Source organism: Phyllobates terribilis, unplaced genomic scaffold, assembly GCF_046119375.1.
Source record: "Phyllobates terribilis strain yellow unplaced genomic scaffold, ASM4611937v1 Scaffold_3__8_contigs__length_932513732, whole genome shotgun sequence".
NCBI lineage: Eukaryota > Metazoa > Chordata > Amphibia > Anura > Dendrobatidae > Phyllobates > Phyllobates terribilis.
This window is the reverse complement of record NW_027362763.1, coordinates 48,859,766-48,877,489: the sequence shown is the minus strand read 5'-3', so window position 1 is coordinate 48,877,489 and position 17,724 is coordinate 48,859,766.

The window sequence follows — 17,724 nt, the reverse complement described above, 5'->3', positions numbered from 1 at the left end:
ACCGAGTATAGGAAGGTCTCTGTCCATTCACCACCAGGTGGCACCCCGAAGGGTTCTGGAGACAACTGGCGGTCCTGCGCCTGGTCAGAGGGGTGTAGAGACTCACGGTAACCTCTGCTTCAGAGTACACTAGGTCGGACTCACTTGACGAAGCAAGCGAGGTATCAGATCCAGGATATAGGAAAGTCTCTGTCCATTCACCACCAGGTGGCACCCCGAAGGGTTCTGGAGACAACTGGAGGTCCTCCGCCTGGTCAGAGGGGTGTAGAGACTCATGGGTAACCTCTGCTTCAGAGTACACTAGGTTGGACTCAGTGGACGAAGCGAGCGAGATATCAGGTACAGAGTATAGGAGAGTCTCTGTCCTTTCACCACCAGGTGGCAGCCCGAAGGGTTCTGGAGACAACTGGCGGTCCTCTGCCTGGTCAGAGGGGTGTAGAGACTCACGGGTAACCTCTGCTTCAGAGTACACTAGGATGGACTCAGTGGACGAAGCGAGCGAGGTATCAGGTACAGAGTATAGGAGAGTCTCTGTCCTTTCGCTTCCAGGTAGCACCCCGAAGGGTTCTGGAGACAACTGGAGTTCCTCCGCCTGGTCGGAGGGGTGTAGAGACTCGGGAGTAACCTCTGCTTCGGAGTACCCATTGTCAGGCTCACAGGACGAAGCGGACAAAGTATCGAGTACCGGGTGTAGAGAAGTCTCTCTCCATTTGTCATCGAGTGGTATCCCGGAGGATTCAGGAGGCAACAGGGGGTCCTTCGCCATGTAGTAGAGGTGCACAGACTCTGAGGTAACCACAGCTTTGGAGCATCCTTGGACATGCACACCGGTTAAAGTGGGTGAAGCATCTGATGCCGGGTGCAGGAAGTTCCCCTGTGTGGAGTCTGGATGGGCAGAAGTCTCTTCGGGCAGGAGAACTGGTGCATTACCCACGCACATTACCCGTTGGGGCTTCTCCGGGATACAGGGAGATGAAGCTTCAGTAGGGACTTCAAGGTTGGGGTCAGGAGGTCTCAGGGAGGACAGACCCTGGCGTGACGGCTTGCCTCTACGCCTAGCACGTCTGGACTGCCTCTTGAGGTTGGGAGAAGTATTCCGGAAAGCGTAGTCACCCTGAGAGGATTCTGGGTGGGCAGTAGTCTCATTAGGCTGGAGGACTATTGCGCTACCCACACACATTACCCATTGGGGCTGCTCCGGGATATTGGGAAGTGAAGCTTCAGCAGGAGCCTCCGGGTTAGGATCATCGAAGACCATTAGAAAGGCCACCAGGAAGGCCATTAGGTCCAGGAGGATCGGATCCTGTGTTTCATATAGGGGGTTGATCCATTCCAAGGCATCACCCGCCAGGTAAGACATAATGAATGCCACCTTAACCCGATCGGTGGGAAAACATAGAGGGTAGAACTTGAAGTGTAGCAAGCATTGCTCCACAAATGCACGACTTTGTCTTGGATCCCCATAATAACGTAGCGGATCCGCAGGAACGAGAGCAGATAGATCCATCTGGACGGGTGCGTAATTCGCCTGGAACTCAGCTAAAGGGAAAAAAAATTATTTATTTATTTTAATGCATGTATTCGCTGGAAAACATCTCAGAGAGCGAAGGCCGTGGGGCTCAACGGGAACCATGGCCTGAGCATGCTGTAATGCACACGCCCGGGCTGAGCGGCGTGTGCGTGTGATTCCACTGGACCGTGCCGGAGAGTGAATGCCTGGAGGGGCGTAACTAGGTATTCACCCGATCCGACCAGGGTCGCACGACGGCATACGACGCCAGTGCACCAAGGAGGAACCGAGCAGAGGGACCAGGTGCTACTCCAGGACAGACCCCGGACACGGCTGTTGACCCACACAGGGGAATACAGGAACAGACTGGTTAGGCTGGCGCACAGACTGGTGGGTATAGGCAGGCACGACTGGTATGCAGGCAGGCGGGTATGCAGGCAGGGGGGTACAGGCAAGCACAGCTACAGTGCAGACAGGGAGGCACTAGCAGGTAGGAACACAGGCGGGATAGGACCCAGTACACACTGGGACTCAGGAACAATACAGGCAGAGGGGTACAGGCGAGCACAGCTAGAGTACAGAAAGGAAGGCACTAGCAGGTAGGGACACTGGCGGGATAGGACCCAGTACACACTGGGACTCAGGAACAGAACCACAGATGTGGCGGACAAACACAGCAGAGTGAGGCCGCCCAGAGAGATGAGCGAGAACAGGGCAGGACAAGACCGCCTGGAGCGGTGAGCAAGAGCAGAGCAGGACAAGGCCACCAGGAGCGGTGAGCAAAGGGTCAGAGCTGAGCGAGACTGCCGGAGCAGTGAACAAGAGTAAAGCAGGACGAGGCCGCCTGGAGCGGTGAGCAAGAGTGGAGCAAGACTGCCGGAGCAGTGAGCAAAAGGATAAGAGCGGAGCGAGACTGCCGGAGCAGTGAGCAAAAGGGTCAGAGCGGAGCAAGGCTGCCGGAGCAGCGAGCAAAAGGGTCAGAGCAGGCCAGAACCGCCGGAGCGGTAAGCAAAGGAGTCAGAGCAGGCTAGAACCGCCGGAGCGGTGAGCAAAGGAGTCAGAGCAGGGTAGAACCGCCGGAGCGGTGAGCAAAGGAGTCAGAGCAGGCTAGAACCGCCGGAGCGGTGAGCAAAGGAGTCAGAGCAGGCTAGAACCGCCGGAGCGGTGAGCAAAGGAGTCAGAGCAGGCTAGAACCGCCGGAGCGGTAAGCAAAGGAGTCAGAGCAGGCTAGAACCGCCGGAGCGGTAAGCAAAGGAGTCAGAGCAGGTTAGAACCGCCGGAGCGGTGAGCAAAGGAGTCAGAGCAGGCTAGAACCGCCGGAGCGGTGAGCAAGGCAGAGAAGGGGGGACTGGGCTCTGTTCACACGGAACAGACAGGAAGAGAAAGGCAGAGCCAGATACCCACAGGGTACTTGCAGTGAAGTAACGAGTGGACCACAAACTCACAAATGGGAGTACAGAGACAACAAGCAGGAGTTAGGTACAAGTTCAGACTCTGCAGAAAAAGGAAAGGAACGGACATAGAGGCAAAACAGGTAAAGGATAGGAGAGAGTTCAGACTGGAACTGAGTGTACAGAGGAGACCGACACTGCAGCGGGATACAGGAGCGGGTCTGGGAATACGGCCCCCAGAGAGGCGGGACGAACAGGCAAGGAGCGAGTTCAGACAGGACAGACAAGATACAGGAGCGGGTCTAGGTAATCAGCCCCTAGAAGGCGGGAGGAACAGGCTAGGAGCGTGTTCAGACAGGACAGACAAGATACAGGAGCGGGTCTAGGTAATCAGCCCCTAGAAGGCAGGAGGAACAGGGTAGGAGCGTGTTCAGACAGGCCTGGAAATACAGCCTCCAGGATAGGCAGACAAGAGAACACAGAACGGGACCTGGCACCTTCAGAGTGCGAGCACACACTGAAAGAAACACTATGCTCAGGCAGGGATTGATTGGAGCAGCTGAGCTATATAGCAGGTGACAGACAGCAATAGGCTGAGGACGCACAAGGGGTGTGACCCACCGCAGGTTCAAAAATCAGGAAGTGATCGGGCGCCGCCCTTTAGCAGCAGAAACAGACACAAACAGACAGCATGGAGGGAAGCCAGAGAGACATTCTGGACAGGAGATCAAGTGCGCGCTCTTGCACAGTGGGAGATGGACCACTATGCAAGGACGCCGCCAGGTATGTTACATCGTCCTAGACAAGAGTAAACCCTCTCCATCTCTGATGCTGTCGGTCTCTATCATCTGCGGGGAGAACCGTTACTTTGAACTAGCTCAACTTGATTCTGGAGCTGCCGGAAATCTCATTTCTCAGTCCCTGGTAGAGAAATACCGCATTCCCACTAAACCTCTGGCTGAACCCTTATCTGTCGCCTCCGTGGATGGGGGCCTCTTACAGCAAACCATCCAACTCATCACCGAACCCATAAATCTGCAGGTGGGAATGCTGCACTCTGAGAGCATCTTCTTCCATGTTCTACCTGGACTCTCTCACGCCCTTTTGTTAGGCCTACCTTGGCTCCAGAGACATGCACCCGTGCTGAATTGGCAGACCGGAGAAGTCCTACGCTAGGGGCAGGACTGCCATAAGACTTGTTTAGTTCCCGTTCGTCCTGCTCGTCCCTCTCCTTCTCCAGCCAATCTACCCGGCCTACCGGTCCCTTATTGGTCTTATGCTGATGTTTTCAACAAGAAAGAAGCTGAGACATTACCCCCTCATAGACCATACGATTGCCCAATCGACCTGGTACCTGACGCTACTCCACCCCGAGACCCGGGCCATGTCTGAATATATCGAGGAAAATCTGGCCCGAGGATTTATCCGGAAATCTTCCTCCCCGGCGGGAGCAGGCTACTTCTTTGTTAAAAAAAAGGATGGTTCACTCCGTCCCTGTATTGACTATAGAGGTCTTAACCGGATCACGGTGAAGAATAAATACCCCCTTCCACTCATTCCTGAATTATTTGACCGTCTGAGGGGTGCCAGAATCTTCACCAAGCTGGATCTCCGTGGGGTGTATAACCTGGTCCGTATCCGTCGGGGGGATGAATGGAAGACGGCATTCAACACCCGGGACGGCCACTATGAATACCTCGTAATGCCCTTCGGCCTCTGTAATGCTCCCGCCGTCTTTCAAGAGTTGGTCAATGACATCTTCCGTGACCTTCTCTACTCCTGCGTGGTGGTATACCTGGACGACATCTTGATCTTCTCTCCCGATCTTCCCACACACCGGAGGGACGTTTGTCAATTCCTGCTCAGGCTCAGGCAAAACCTCATCTACGCAAAATTTGAGAAGTGCCTCTTTGAGCAAACCTCGCTTCCATTTCTGGGCTACGTCATCTCCCAGACCGGCCTACGAATGGATCCTGAGAAACTTTCTGCCATCCTGAAGTGGCCCCGACTGGAGGGGTTGAAGGCTATTCAGCGGTTCCTGGGCTTCGCCAACTACTACCGCCTCTTCATTCCGCACTTCTCTTCCCGGACTGCCCCTATCTCCGCGCTCACCCGTAAGGGCGCTAGTCCCAAAGAATGGCCGCCCGAGGCAGAGGAGGCCTTCCTTTCTTTGAAACAAGCTTTCTCCTCCGCTTCTGTGCTGCACTTTCCGGACTGCAACAAACAATTCTTCTTAGAAGTAGATGCTTCCTCCTCCGGAGCCGGAGCAGTACTCACCCAAAAGTCGCCATCTGGGAGAATGGGAACCTGCGGCTTCTTCTCCAAACTCTTCTCCTCGTCTGAGCGCAATTATTCTATAGGAGACCGAGAATTGTTAGCGTTAAGTTGGCACTGGAGGAGTGGCGTTACTTGCTCGACGGGGCTCTTCATCCGGTAATAATTTATACGGACCACAAAAACTTGGCTTACCTCCAGAGTGCCCAAAGACTTTACCCGCACCAGGCCCAGTGGTCCTTGTTCTTCGCCCGCTTTGATTTCATTCTTCATTTCCGCCCGGCAGACAAAAATATCAAAGCCGATACCTTGTCCCGATCCTTTCTGTCCTCCGATCTTGAGGAGGAGCCAAAGCACATCATCGACCCCGCCAAGGTAATGCAGGTGGCCCCCGTGGATCTGAATCATCTTCCACCCGGTAAGACGTTCGTGACAGTACCTGATCGTGAGAAGGTTCTGCTCTGGGGCAACCGTCTAAGCTAGCCGGCCATGCTGGCCAAAAGAAGACCCTCCAGCTTATTACCCGGCATTACTGGTGGCCTACCCTGCGCAAGGAGGTAATAGACTTTGTCTCGGCCTGTGCGTCCTGCGCTCGCAACAAGGTTCCTAGACATCTGCCAGCCGGCCGCCTTCTGCCTCTTCCCGTACCTGCTGCTCCGTGGCAGCATACAGCCATGGACTTTATAACGGATCTCCCTGTCTCTGCTGGTTGTACGGTCATTTGGGTGGTCGCTGACCGCTTCTCTAAGATGGCTCACTTCATTCCCCTGCCGGGTCTTCCGTCTGCATCTGAGTTGGCTAAGGACTTTATTCATCATATTTTCCGTCTCCATGGTCTTCCTCTCCACATCGTGTCCGATCGAGGGGTCCAGTTCACCTCTCGCTTCTGTAGAGCCACAAGTAAACTGCTGGGGGTCACCTTGGACTTCTCTTCTGCTTATCACCCACAGTCCAATGGTCAAGTAGAGCGGATCAACCAAATTTTAACCAGTTACCTCCGGCACTTTGTTAATGCCCACCATTCCGACTGGGTGGATCGTTTACCATGGGCCGAATTCTCCTATAATAATAACGAGAGTGAATCCTCTTCCAAATCCCCGTTTTTTACAGTCTACGGTCAAAATACCCGGATCCCGTTTCCCGTCTCCACCTCCGTGGACAACCCGGCCGCGGAGTCTCTTGTTAGCAAATTCTCCTCCATTTGGGAGAGTACCAGATCCGCACTTCTTCAGTCCTCTGAGCGGATGAAGAAACAGGCTGACAAGAGACGTCTGGATCCGCCCCAATTCCGTCCTGGAGATAAAGTCTGGCTCTCGTCCAAATATGTCCGGCTCAAGATTCCTTCCTACAAGTTAGGGCCCCGGTTCATCGGCCCACTGGAACTTATCAAGCAAATCAACCCGGTGGCCTATAAATTGAAACTCCCGGCCAACTTGCGGATCCCCAACTCCTTCCATGTATCTCTCCTCAAACCCGTGGTACTTAACTCTTTTTCCAAGTCTACAGGTACGCCTCCTGCTCCGTCTGAAGACGAGTTTGAGATAGAGAGCATTCTGGCCACCAAAAGGGTAAGAGGAAAGACCTTTTTTCTAGTGGATTGGAAGGGGTTTGGTCCTGAGGAGAGAACATGTGAGCCCCGGGAGAACATCCATGACCCGCTCATCCTTGATAAATTTCTCTCTGGCCTAAGAAAGGGGGGGGCTAAAGGGGGGGGTACTGTAGCATCGGCGTCTCTGCCCCCTGCTAGGCAGAGACGCCGTTCCCCTCACCTCTCTGCTCCGTGCTCGGCGTCCTCCCGCGCTGCTGGCAGCGCGCGCTGCTTCCCAGGCACTGTGCTTAGGGCGCGCGCGCGCTCCCTCTCTCTTAAAGGGGCCGCGCGCGCCGTCCTAAGGAGTCCCCGGCCAATTGCCGGAGGATCTCCCATATATAAGGCACCTCCTCCAAAATGGAGGTGCCCGAGCAAAGTTGTTTGCACTGTGTCTTCCTGTGCTTCAGCCCTCAGGTCCCCCTGCTAGCCTGACTTCTCGTCCTGCCTTCCAGCCTGTTATCCACCAGTTACCTGCCTGTTTCCTGCTGTCTCCGTCAGCCCGCTCACCTGGGAGCGCCCGCCAGTTACCTGTCAGGTATCCGCCTCGTCTGTCTGCCTGCTCACCTGGGAGCGTCCACCAGTTACCTGCCTGTCACCTGCCTTCTCTGTCAGACCGCTCGCCTGGGAGCGTCCACCAGTTACCTGCCTGTCACCAGCCTCGTCTGTCAGACCGCTCACCTGGGAGCGTCCACCAGTTACCTGCCTGTTACCTGCTGTCTCTGTCAGCCCGCTCACCTGGGAGCGCCCGCCAGTTACCTGTCAGGTATCCGCCTTGTCTGTCTGCCCGCTCTCCTGGGAGCACCTGCTTGCTTTCTGCCAGCCTGCCTGGAGATCCTGCTGTCACTTGCCGTGACCTCCTGCCTGTCTACCCAGAGACTGTCCCCGTCACTTGCTGTGGCTACCTGCTTCCCTTCCCTGGGAGTCAGCCGCTTCCTTACAAGGACTTCCCCCTTGTATTGCAGCTCAGAGGTTCCACCTCCCGGCCCTGTTACACATTCTATGTATATATGCTCTTTCCCCCCATTCCATGTATATATGCTCTTTCCCCCCATTCCATGTATATATGCTCTTTCCCCCCATTCCATGTATATATGCTCTTTCCCCCCATTCCATGTATATGTGACACCCCAGGGGTCTGGTTGCCACAGTGATAGAGATATTACGTCTGAGAGCAGGTGGGAGGTCTCTTGGTCAGGAATCCTATGCATGCCACACCTCCTGCCCAGTCCTGGGAGGGGAAGAACTTCCCCTATATAAACCTAGGGCTGAGGCAGGGTTAGGGAGTAGAGAAGAAGTAGAGACAGAGAAAAGAAGCAAATATAGGAACAGAACATCAGGAGCTCTGTGGGAGCAGTGTTACAAGGAGTCAGGGGCTGGCAGCTGCAGAGCTCGCCCTGACTGAGAAGATTTCTTACCGGACCCGGAGTCCGAGGCTGTGGGGACTAACTCCTACCCAGCAGCAGAATCCGTCAGGCAGGGGATTCCAGGTCCTCTGGCCAAGAAACCCGAAGGCCCCAAGTCACCGGCCATACGGGTGAGCACCACACGGTACACTGAGGGACGTGGGCTACTTATACCCGCCTCTAGCAAGGTAGCCAGAAGAGTACAGCTAGTTTGGGAGGCCTACAACTCCGCCTGGCCAGGGGAGATCCCATCTGCTCAAGGACTGACCAGGCCCCAATCGCAAGCCAGTACTCCGGGAGGGTCTATCTTTGTCACCAGTAAAGACCCTGAACTACACCGTACCGTCTCCGAGTGGTTCCTGCTACCCCCATCATCCACGTCGGCTGCCCTGAGGCCATACCCCTCCCGTTGGGGGTTATACTATCACGCTGCACAATCCTACCACCGGCCTCAGCGGTCTGCCCTGCAGCAGCAGCTCCTTAGCTGTACTCAACGGGTGGCGTAGTCGTCCAACATCTACCGCTGATACATCGCCGCTCAGTTTGACTCCCTGGGCACGGACCGGGTCACCGCCACGAGACTACAACCCTCAACAGATCCGGCTCCGGGTAAGCTCCCGCGTGCGCAACGCAGCGCGACACAGGCCCAGGGGCGCGTCAACCTTTTGGCGTAGTCGGCAGGATTTCGTGCCCGCAACCACCGGGTACTGCGTGCCTGAAAAAGACTGTTCAAACTTACCTGTGGTGAAGATTCCCGCCATCCGGCGCCATCTTCAGCCTTCTTCCCGCCATCGGTGAAGATTCCCGCCATCCGGCGCCATTTCCAGCCTTCTTCCCGCCTTCCGTGGAGTTTTCCCGCCGTTGGACGCCATCTTGAAGACGTCGCGCGGGAAGAAGAGGGGCGTGGACTCCGAAAGCGCGCGAGAACTGAAGCCCCGCCTCACGTCCGGACGTCGCGTAAGGTCCTGGAAGGAGCCCAGCAGACGCCGACGTCACAGGAGCGCGACGGAAGGTCCTCAACCCTGACGATCTACTGCGGAGCCGCGGCCTACGGAAGAGGATCATCGCAAGGTAGGCCACGGTCCACTAGGGGGGAGGAGGATGTCGGATACGGAGGAGAGCTTCACTGCCTCAACCCCCGCCAGCGCCACCGCTGCTGCAATCATGCCTTTCACCATGCCCTATATCCCGGGAGAGGCCTGGCTACCCCAGTACTCAGGGGAGTCACATACCCTGCATGACTTTAGAGAAAAGCTGGATAGCCTCTTCCAGGTGTACCCCCTCACAGAAGAGCAAAAAGTGAGCATCCTGGTGGCCCAAATAACTGGGGCAGCCCGAAGGGAGGTAAAGTCCTGGCCACCTGGGGGGAGGACTGTCGCAGGGATACTAACCCGGCTGAGGGACACCTTTGATACCCGCACCTCAGCCGAGATCAAGCTTAGATTCTACGGGTGCAAGCAGCAAGCACACGAGAGTATAAGGGACTATGCCCTGAACCTACAAGAGGCCCTGAGAGCCATTAAGCAGACCGACCCTGACGGCGTGGGAGACGAGGACAGGCTGTTGACTGAGCAATTTATAGAGGGTTTATATTGCAATGCCCACCGAACCCAGTTGCGGGCAATGGCCTTACAGGACCCTCATCTGGGATTTGCACAGTTCAAGGACAGAGCCATCCGGGTGCTCCGAGAACCGGCACCAGGTGGCGTTGTGACCCACAGACGCCCCACTACCACTTACCACCAGGAGGCGGCACCCTTGTCGGCAGGGCCTGTGGGAGCTGATGCGCAGGCTTTGAACAATGACCCGGCTCCAGACCTGCACCATCAGGTCCAAGAGCTAGCTAAAAGCGTTGCTGTGCTAACCCGAACTGTGCAGTCTTTACAGGTTTCCACTCCAGGGAAGATCCAGCTGGCATCCGGACCGGAGGACATCCCGTGGCGTCGACCAAGGAGGACCCCACCGGCCAGAGGGAGACCCAGCGACCGATACAACGAGGACGGACGACCCATCTGCCACCGCTGCAATCAACCCGGACATATGGCAAGGTACTGTCCTTTAAACTGGCACAACCTAGGGTAGAGGGCCAACCCCTAGGAAAAAGATCATCAGGCCCATCGAACTGGCGCGACAAATATGTGGGAGGACGTCCAGTCTTGCCTGTGGTACTGGATGGCATTCCTATGAGTCCCCTACTGGACACCGGGTCACAGGTCACCACCATCCCGTACGTGCTCTTCAAGCAGTACTGGAATGACTCGGATATTACCCGCTACCCTGACGACGACTTGAGTATCATCGCCAGCAATGGTCAGCCCGTGCCACAGATCGGATTTAAAGAGGTGACCATTAAAATTGGTAGAGTTGAACTGGCAGCACAGGGACTGATCATTGTAGACATTGACAAACACGAGAGTCACCTAAAGATAACTCTAGGAACTAATGTAGTTGAAAATTGTCTTGCAGAGGTGATTTTCCTTTTACAGCAGGTTGCCAAGAACGCCAGCTCCGGCGAGCAGCGAGTGCTCCAAAAAGAGATCCGGGCACTGATGCGACGGCAACAGGTGGAACTCTCCGGCGTTGTTTATAGGAGTCTTTGGTGGATTTACCGGGAATCCTGTGTACATAGTTGGAGCGTAACCCAGGACGGACTAAAGACTGTTAAGGACTCGGGGCAGGACAGACCCCTACCTGGTTACGTCTCCCTGTTTTGGTGAAATGGACACCTTGCTTTCTTCAAAGACTGCACCCGGTTACGGACATGCCGTGACCACCTTTATCTGTTTCTTTATTGTATTGTTATTGTTATATCTTGTTATGTTTTTCTAAAATATGTTTAGTCCCGGAGTACTAAATTTCACTAGGGGGGAATGTGACACCCCAGGGGTCTGGTTGCCACAGTGATAGAGATATTATGTCTGAGAGCAGGTGGGAGGTCTCTTGGTCAGGAATCCTATGCATGCCACACCTCCTGCCCAGTCCTGGGAGGGGAAGAACTTCCCCTATATAAACCTAGGGCTGAGGCAGGGTTAGGGAGTAGAGAAGAAGTAGAGACAGAGAAAAGAAGCAAATATAGGAACAGAACATCAGGAGCTCTGTGGGAGCAGTGTTACAAGGAGTCAGGGGCTGGCAGCTGCAGAGCTCGCCCTGACTGAGAAGATTTCTTACCGGACCCGGAGTCCGAGGCTGTGGGGACTAACTCCTACCCAGCAGCAGAATCCGTCAGGCAGGGGATTCCAGGTCCTCTGGCCAAGAAACCCGAAGGCCCCGAGTCACCGGCCATACGGGTGAGCACCACACGGTACACTGAGGGACGTGGGCTACTTATACCCGCCTCTAGCAAGGTAGCCAGAAGAGTACAGCTAGTTTGGGAGGCCTACAACTCCGCCTGGCCAGGGGAGATCCCATCTGCTCAAGGACTGACCAGGCCCCAATCGCTAGCCAGTACTCCGGGAGGGTCTATCTTTGTCACCAGTAAAGACCCTGAACTACACCGTACCGTCTCCGAGTGGTTCCTGCTACCCCCATCATCCACGTCGGCTGCCCTGAGGCCATACCCCTCCCGTTGGGGGTTATACTATCACGCTGCACAATCCTACCACCGGCCTCAGCGGTCTGCCCTGCAGCAGCAGCTCCTTAGCTGTACTCAACGGGTGGCGTAGTCGTCCAACATCTACCGCTGATACATCGCCGCTCAGTTTGACTCCCTGGGCATGGACCGGGTCACCGCCACGAGACTACAACCCTCAACAGATCCGGCTCCGGGTAAGCTCCCGCGTGCGCAACGCAGCGCGACACAGGCCCAGGGGCGCGTCATATATATGCTCTTTCCCTCCCCCCTCCCATTTCATGTATATATGCTCTTTCCCCCCATTCCATGTATATATGCTCTTTCCCCCCATTCCATGTATATATGCTCTTTCCCCCATTTCATGTATATATGCTCTTTCCCCCCATTCCATGTATATATGCTCTTTCCCCCATTCCATGTATATATGCTCTTTCCCCCATTCCATGTATATATATTCTTTCCCTCCCCCCTCCCATTCCATGTATATATGCTCTTTTCCCCATTCCATGTATATTTGCTCTTTCCCCCCATTCCATGTATATATGCTCTTTCCCCCCCATTCCATGTATATATGCTCTTTCCCCCCATTCCATGTATATATGCTCTTTCCCCCCCATTCCATGTATATATGCTCTTTCCCCCCATTCCATGTATATATGCTCTTTCCCTCCCCGCTCCCATTCCATGTATATATGCTCTTTCCCTCCCCCCTCCCATTCCATGTATATATGATCTTTCCCTCCCCCCTCCAATTCCATGTGTATATGCTCTCCCCCCCCCATTCCATGTATATATGCTCTTTCCCCCCATTCCATGTATATATGCTCTTTCCCCCCCACTCCATGTATATATGCTCTTTCCTCCCATTCCATGTATATATGCTCTTCCCCCCCATTCCATGTATATATGCTCTTCCCCCCCATTCCATGTATATATGCTCTTTCCTCCCCATTCCATGTATATATGCTCTTCCCCCCCATTCCATGTATATATGCTCTTTCCCCCACATTCCATGTATATATGCTCTTTCCCCCATTCCATGTATATATGCTCTTTCCCTCCCCCCTCCCATTCCATGTATATATGCTCTTTCCCTCCCCCCTCCCATTCCATGTATATATGCTCTTTCCCCCCATTCCATGTATATATGCTCTTTCCCTCCCCACTCCCATTCCATGTATATATGCTCTTTCCCTCCCCCCTCCCATTCCATGTATATATGCTCTTTCCCCCCATTCCATGTATATATGCTCTTTCCCCCATTTCATGTATATATGCTCTTTCCCCCCATTCCATGTATATATGCTCTTTCCCCCATTCCATGTATATATGCTCTTTCCACCATTCCATGTATATATGCTCTTTCCCCCCATTCCATGTATATATGCTCTTTCCCCCCATTCCATGTATATATGCTCTTTCCCCCCATTCCATGTATATATGCTCTTTCCCCCCCATTCAATGTATATATGCTCTTTCCCTCCCCGCTCCTATTCCATGTATATATGCTCTTTCCCCCCATTCCATGTATATATGCTCTTTCCCTCCCCGCTCCCATTCCATGTATATATGCTCTTTCCCTCCCCCCTCCCATTCCATGTATATATGCTCTTTCCCCCCCATTCCATGTATATATGCTCTTTCCCTCCCCCCTCCCATTCCATGTATATATGCTCTTTCCCTCCCCCCTCCCATTCCATGTATATATGCTCTTTCCCCCCCATTCCATGTATATATGCTCTTTCCCTCCCATTCCATGTATATATGCTCTTTCCCCCATTCCATGTATATATGCTCTTTCCCCCCATTCCATGTATATATGCTCTTTCCCTCCCCCCTCCCATTCCATGTATATATGCTCTTTCCCCCCCATTCCATGTATATATGCTCTTTCCCCCCCATTCCATGTATATATGCTCTTTCCCTCCCCCATTCCATGTATATATGCTCTTTCCCCCCCATTCCATGTATATATGCTCTTTCCCCCCATTCCATGTATATATGCTCTTTCCCCCCATTCCATGTATATATGCTCTTTCCCTCCCCTCTCCCATTCCATGTATATATGCTCTTTCCCTCCCCCATTCCATGTATATATGCTCTTTCCCCCCCATTCCATGTATATATGCTCTTTCCCCCCATTCCATGTATATATGCTCTTTCCCTCCCCCCTCCCAATGCATGTATATATGCTCCCCCCCATTCTATCTATATATGCTGTTTCCCCCCATTCCATGTATATATGCTCTTCCCCCCCATTTCATGTATATATGCTCTTTCCCCCCATTCCATGTATATATGCTCTTTCCCCCATTCCATGTATATATGCTCTTTCCCCCCATTCCATGTATATATGCTCTTTCCCCCATTCCATGTATATATGCTCTTTCCCCCCATTCCATGTATATATGCTCCCCCCCATTCTATCTATATATGCTGTTTCCCCCCATTCCATGTATATATGCTCTTCCCCCCCATTCCATGTATATATGCTCTTTCCCCCCATTCCATGTATATATGCTCTTTCCCCCCATTCCATGTATATATGCTCTTTCCCTCCCCCCTCCCATTGCATGTATATATGCTCCCCCCCATTCCATCTATATATGCTGTTTCCCCCCATTCCATGTATATATGCTCTTCCCCCCCATTCCATGTATATATGCTCTTTCCCCCCATTCCATGTATATATGCTCTTCCCCCCCATTCCATGTATATATGCTCTTTCCCCCATTCCATGTATATATGCTCTTCCCCCCCCATTACATCTATACATGCTCTTTCCCCCCATTCCATGTATATATGCTCTTTCCCTCCCCCCCATTCCATGCATATATGCTCTTTCCCTCCCCCCTCCCATTCCATGTATATATGCTCTTTCCCCCCATTCCATGTATATATGCTCCCCCCCATTCCATCTATATATGATGTTTCCCCCCATCCCATGTATATATGCTCTTTCCCCCCATTCCATGTATATATGCTCCCCCCATTCCATCTATATATGCTGTTTCCCCCCATTCCATGTATATTTGCTCTTCCCCCCATTCCATGTATATATGCTCTTTCCCCCCATTCCATGTATATATGCTCTTTCCCCCCATTCCATCTATATATGCTGTTTCCCCCCATTCCATGTATATTTGCTCTTCCCCCCCATTCCATGTATATATGCTCTTTCCCCCATTCCATGTATATATGCTCTTTCCCTCCCCCCCATTGCATGTATATATGCTCTTTCCCCCCCATTCCATGTATATATGCTCTTTCCCCCCCATTCCATGTATATATGCTCTTTTCCCCCATTCCATGTATATATGCTCTTTCCCTCCCCCCCATTCCATGTATGTATGCTCTTTCCCTCCCCCCTCCCATTCCATGTATATATGCTCTTTCCCTCCCCCCTCCCATTCCATGTATATATGCTCTTTCCCCCCATTCCATGTATATATGCTCTTTCCCCCCATTCCATGTATATATGCTCTTTCCCCCCATTCCATGTATATATGCTCTTCCCCCCATTCCATGTATATATGCTCTTTCCCCCCATTCCATGTATATATGCTCTTTCCCCCCATTCCATGTATATATGCTCTTTCCCCCATTCCATGTATATATGCTCTCCCCCCCCATTCCATGTATATATGCTCTTTCCTCCCTTTCCATGTATATATGCTCTTTCCCCCCATTCCATGTATATATGCTCCCCCTCCATTCCATGTATATATGCTCTTTCCCCCCATTCCATGTATATATGCTCTTTCCCCCCATTCCATGTATATATGCTCTTTCCCCCATTCCATGTATATATGCTCTCCCCCCCCATTCCATGTATATATGCTCTTTCCCCCCCTTTCCATGTATACAGTGCTGGCCAAAAGTTTTGGCACCCCTGCAATTCTGTCAGATAATACTCAGTTTCTTCCTGAAAATGATTGCAATCACAAATTCTTTGATATTATTATCTTCATTTAATTTGTCTTCAATGAAAAAACACAAAAAGAATTGTCCTAAAGCCAAATTGGATACAATTCCACACCAAACCTAAAAAGGGGGTGGACAAAAGTATTGGCGCCCTTTGAAAAATCATGTGATGCTTCTCTAATTCGTGTAATTAACAGCACCTGTAACTTACCTGTGGCACCTAACAGGTGTTGGCAATAACTAAATCACACTTGCAGCCAGTTAACATGGATTAAAGTTTACTCAACCTCTGTCCTGTGTCCTTGTGTGGACCACATTGAGCATGGAGAAAAGAAAGAAGACCAAAGAACTGTCTGAGGACTTGAGAAACCAAATTGTGAGGAAGCATGAGCAATCTCAAGGCTACAAGTCCATCTCCAAAGACCTGAATGTTCCTGTGTCTTCCATGCGCAGTGTCATCAAGAAGTGTAAAGCCCATGGCACTGTGGCTAACCTCCCTAGATGTGGACGGAAAAGAAAAATTGACAAGAGATTTCAACGCAAGATTGTGCTGATGGTGGATAAAGAACCTCGACTAGCATCCAAACAAGTTCAAGCTGCCCTGCAGTCCGAGGGTACAACAGTGTCAACCCGTACTATCCGTCGGCGTCTGAATGAAAAGGGACTGTGTGGTAGGATACCCAGGAAGACCCCACTTCTTACCCCGAGACATAAAAAAGCCAGGCTGGAGTTTGCCAAAACTTACCTGAGAAAGCCTAAAACGTTTTGGAAGAATGTTCTCTGGTCAGATGAGACAAAAGTAGAGCTTTTTGGGAAAAAGCATCAACATAGAGTGTGCAGGAAAAAAAAAGAGGCATTCAAAGAAAAGAACACGGTCCCTACAGTCAAACATGGCGGAGGTTCCCTGATGTTTTGGGGTTGCTTTGCTGCCTCTGGCACTGGACTGCTTGATCGTGTGCATGGCATTATGAAGTCTGAAGACTACCAACAAATTTTGCAGCATAATGTAGGGCGCAGTGTCAGAAAGCTGGGTCTACCTCAGAGGTCATGGCTCTTCCAGCAGGACAATGACCCAAAACACACTTCCAAAAGCACTATAAAATGGTTTGAGAGAAAGCACTGGAGACTTCTAAGGTGGCCAGCAATGAGTCCAGACCTGAATCCCATAGAACACCTGTGGAGAGATCTCAAAATGGCAGTTTGGAGAAGGCACCCTTCAAATATCAGGGACCTGGAGCAGTTTGCCAAAGAAGAATGGTCTACAATTCCAGCAGAGCATTGTAAGAAACTCATTGATGGTTACCGGAAGCGGTTGTTCGCAGTTATTTTGGCTAAAGGTTGTGCAACCAAGTATTAGGCTGAGGGTGCCAATACTTTTGTCTGGCCCATTTTTGGAGTTTTGTGTGAAATGATCAATGATTTGATTTTTGCTTCATTCTCTTTTGTGTTTTTTCCTTGCAAGCAAATTAAATGAAGATAATAATACCAAAGAATTTGTGATTGCAATCATTTTCAGGAAGAAACTGAGTATTATCTGACAGAATTGCAGGGGTGCCAATACTTTTGGCCAGCACTGTATATGCTCTTTCCCCCCATTCCATGTATATATGCTCTTTCCCCCCATTCCATGTATATATGCTCTTTCCCCCCATTCCATGTATATATGCTCTTTCCCCCCATTCCATGTATATATGCTCTTTCCCCCATTCCATGTATATATGCTCTTTCCCTCCATTCCATCTATATATGCTCTTTCCCCCCATTCCATCTATATATGCTCTTTCCCCCCATTCCATCTATATATGCTCTTTCCCCCCATTCCATGTATATATGCTCTTTCCCCCCATTCCATGTATATATGCTCTTCCCCTCCCATTCCATGTATATATGCTCTTCCCCTCCCATTCCATGTATATATGCTCTTTCCCTCCCCCCTCCCATTCCATGTATATAAGCTCTTTCCCCCCATTCCATGTATATATGCTCTTTCCCCCCATTCCATGTATATATGCTCTTTCCCTCCCCGCTCCCATTCCATGTATATATGCTCTTTCCCCCCATTC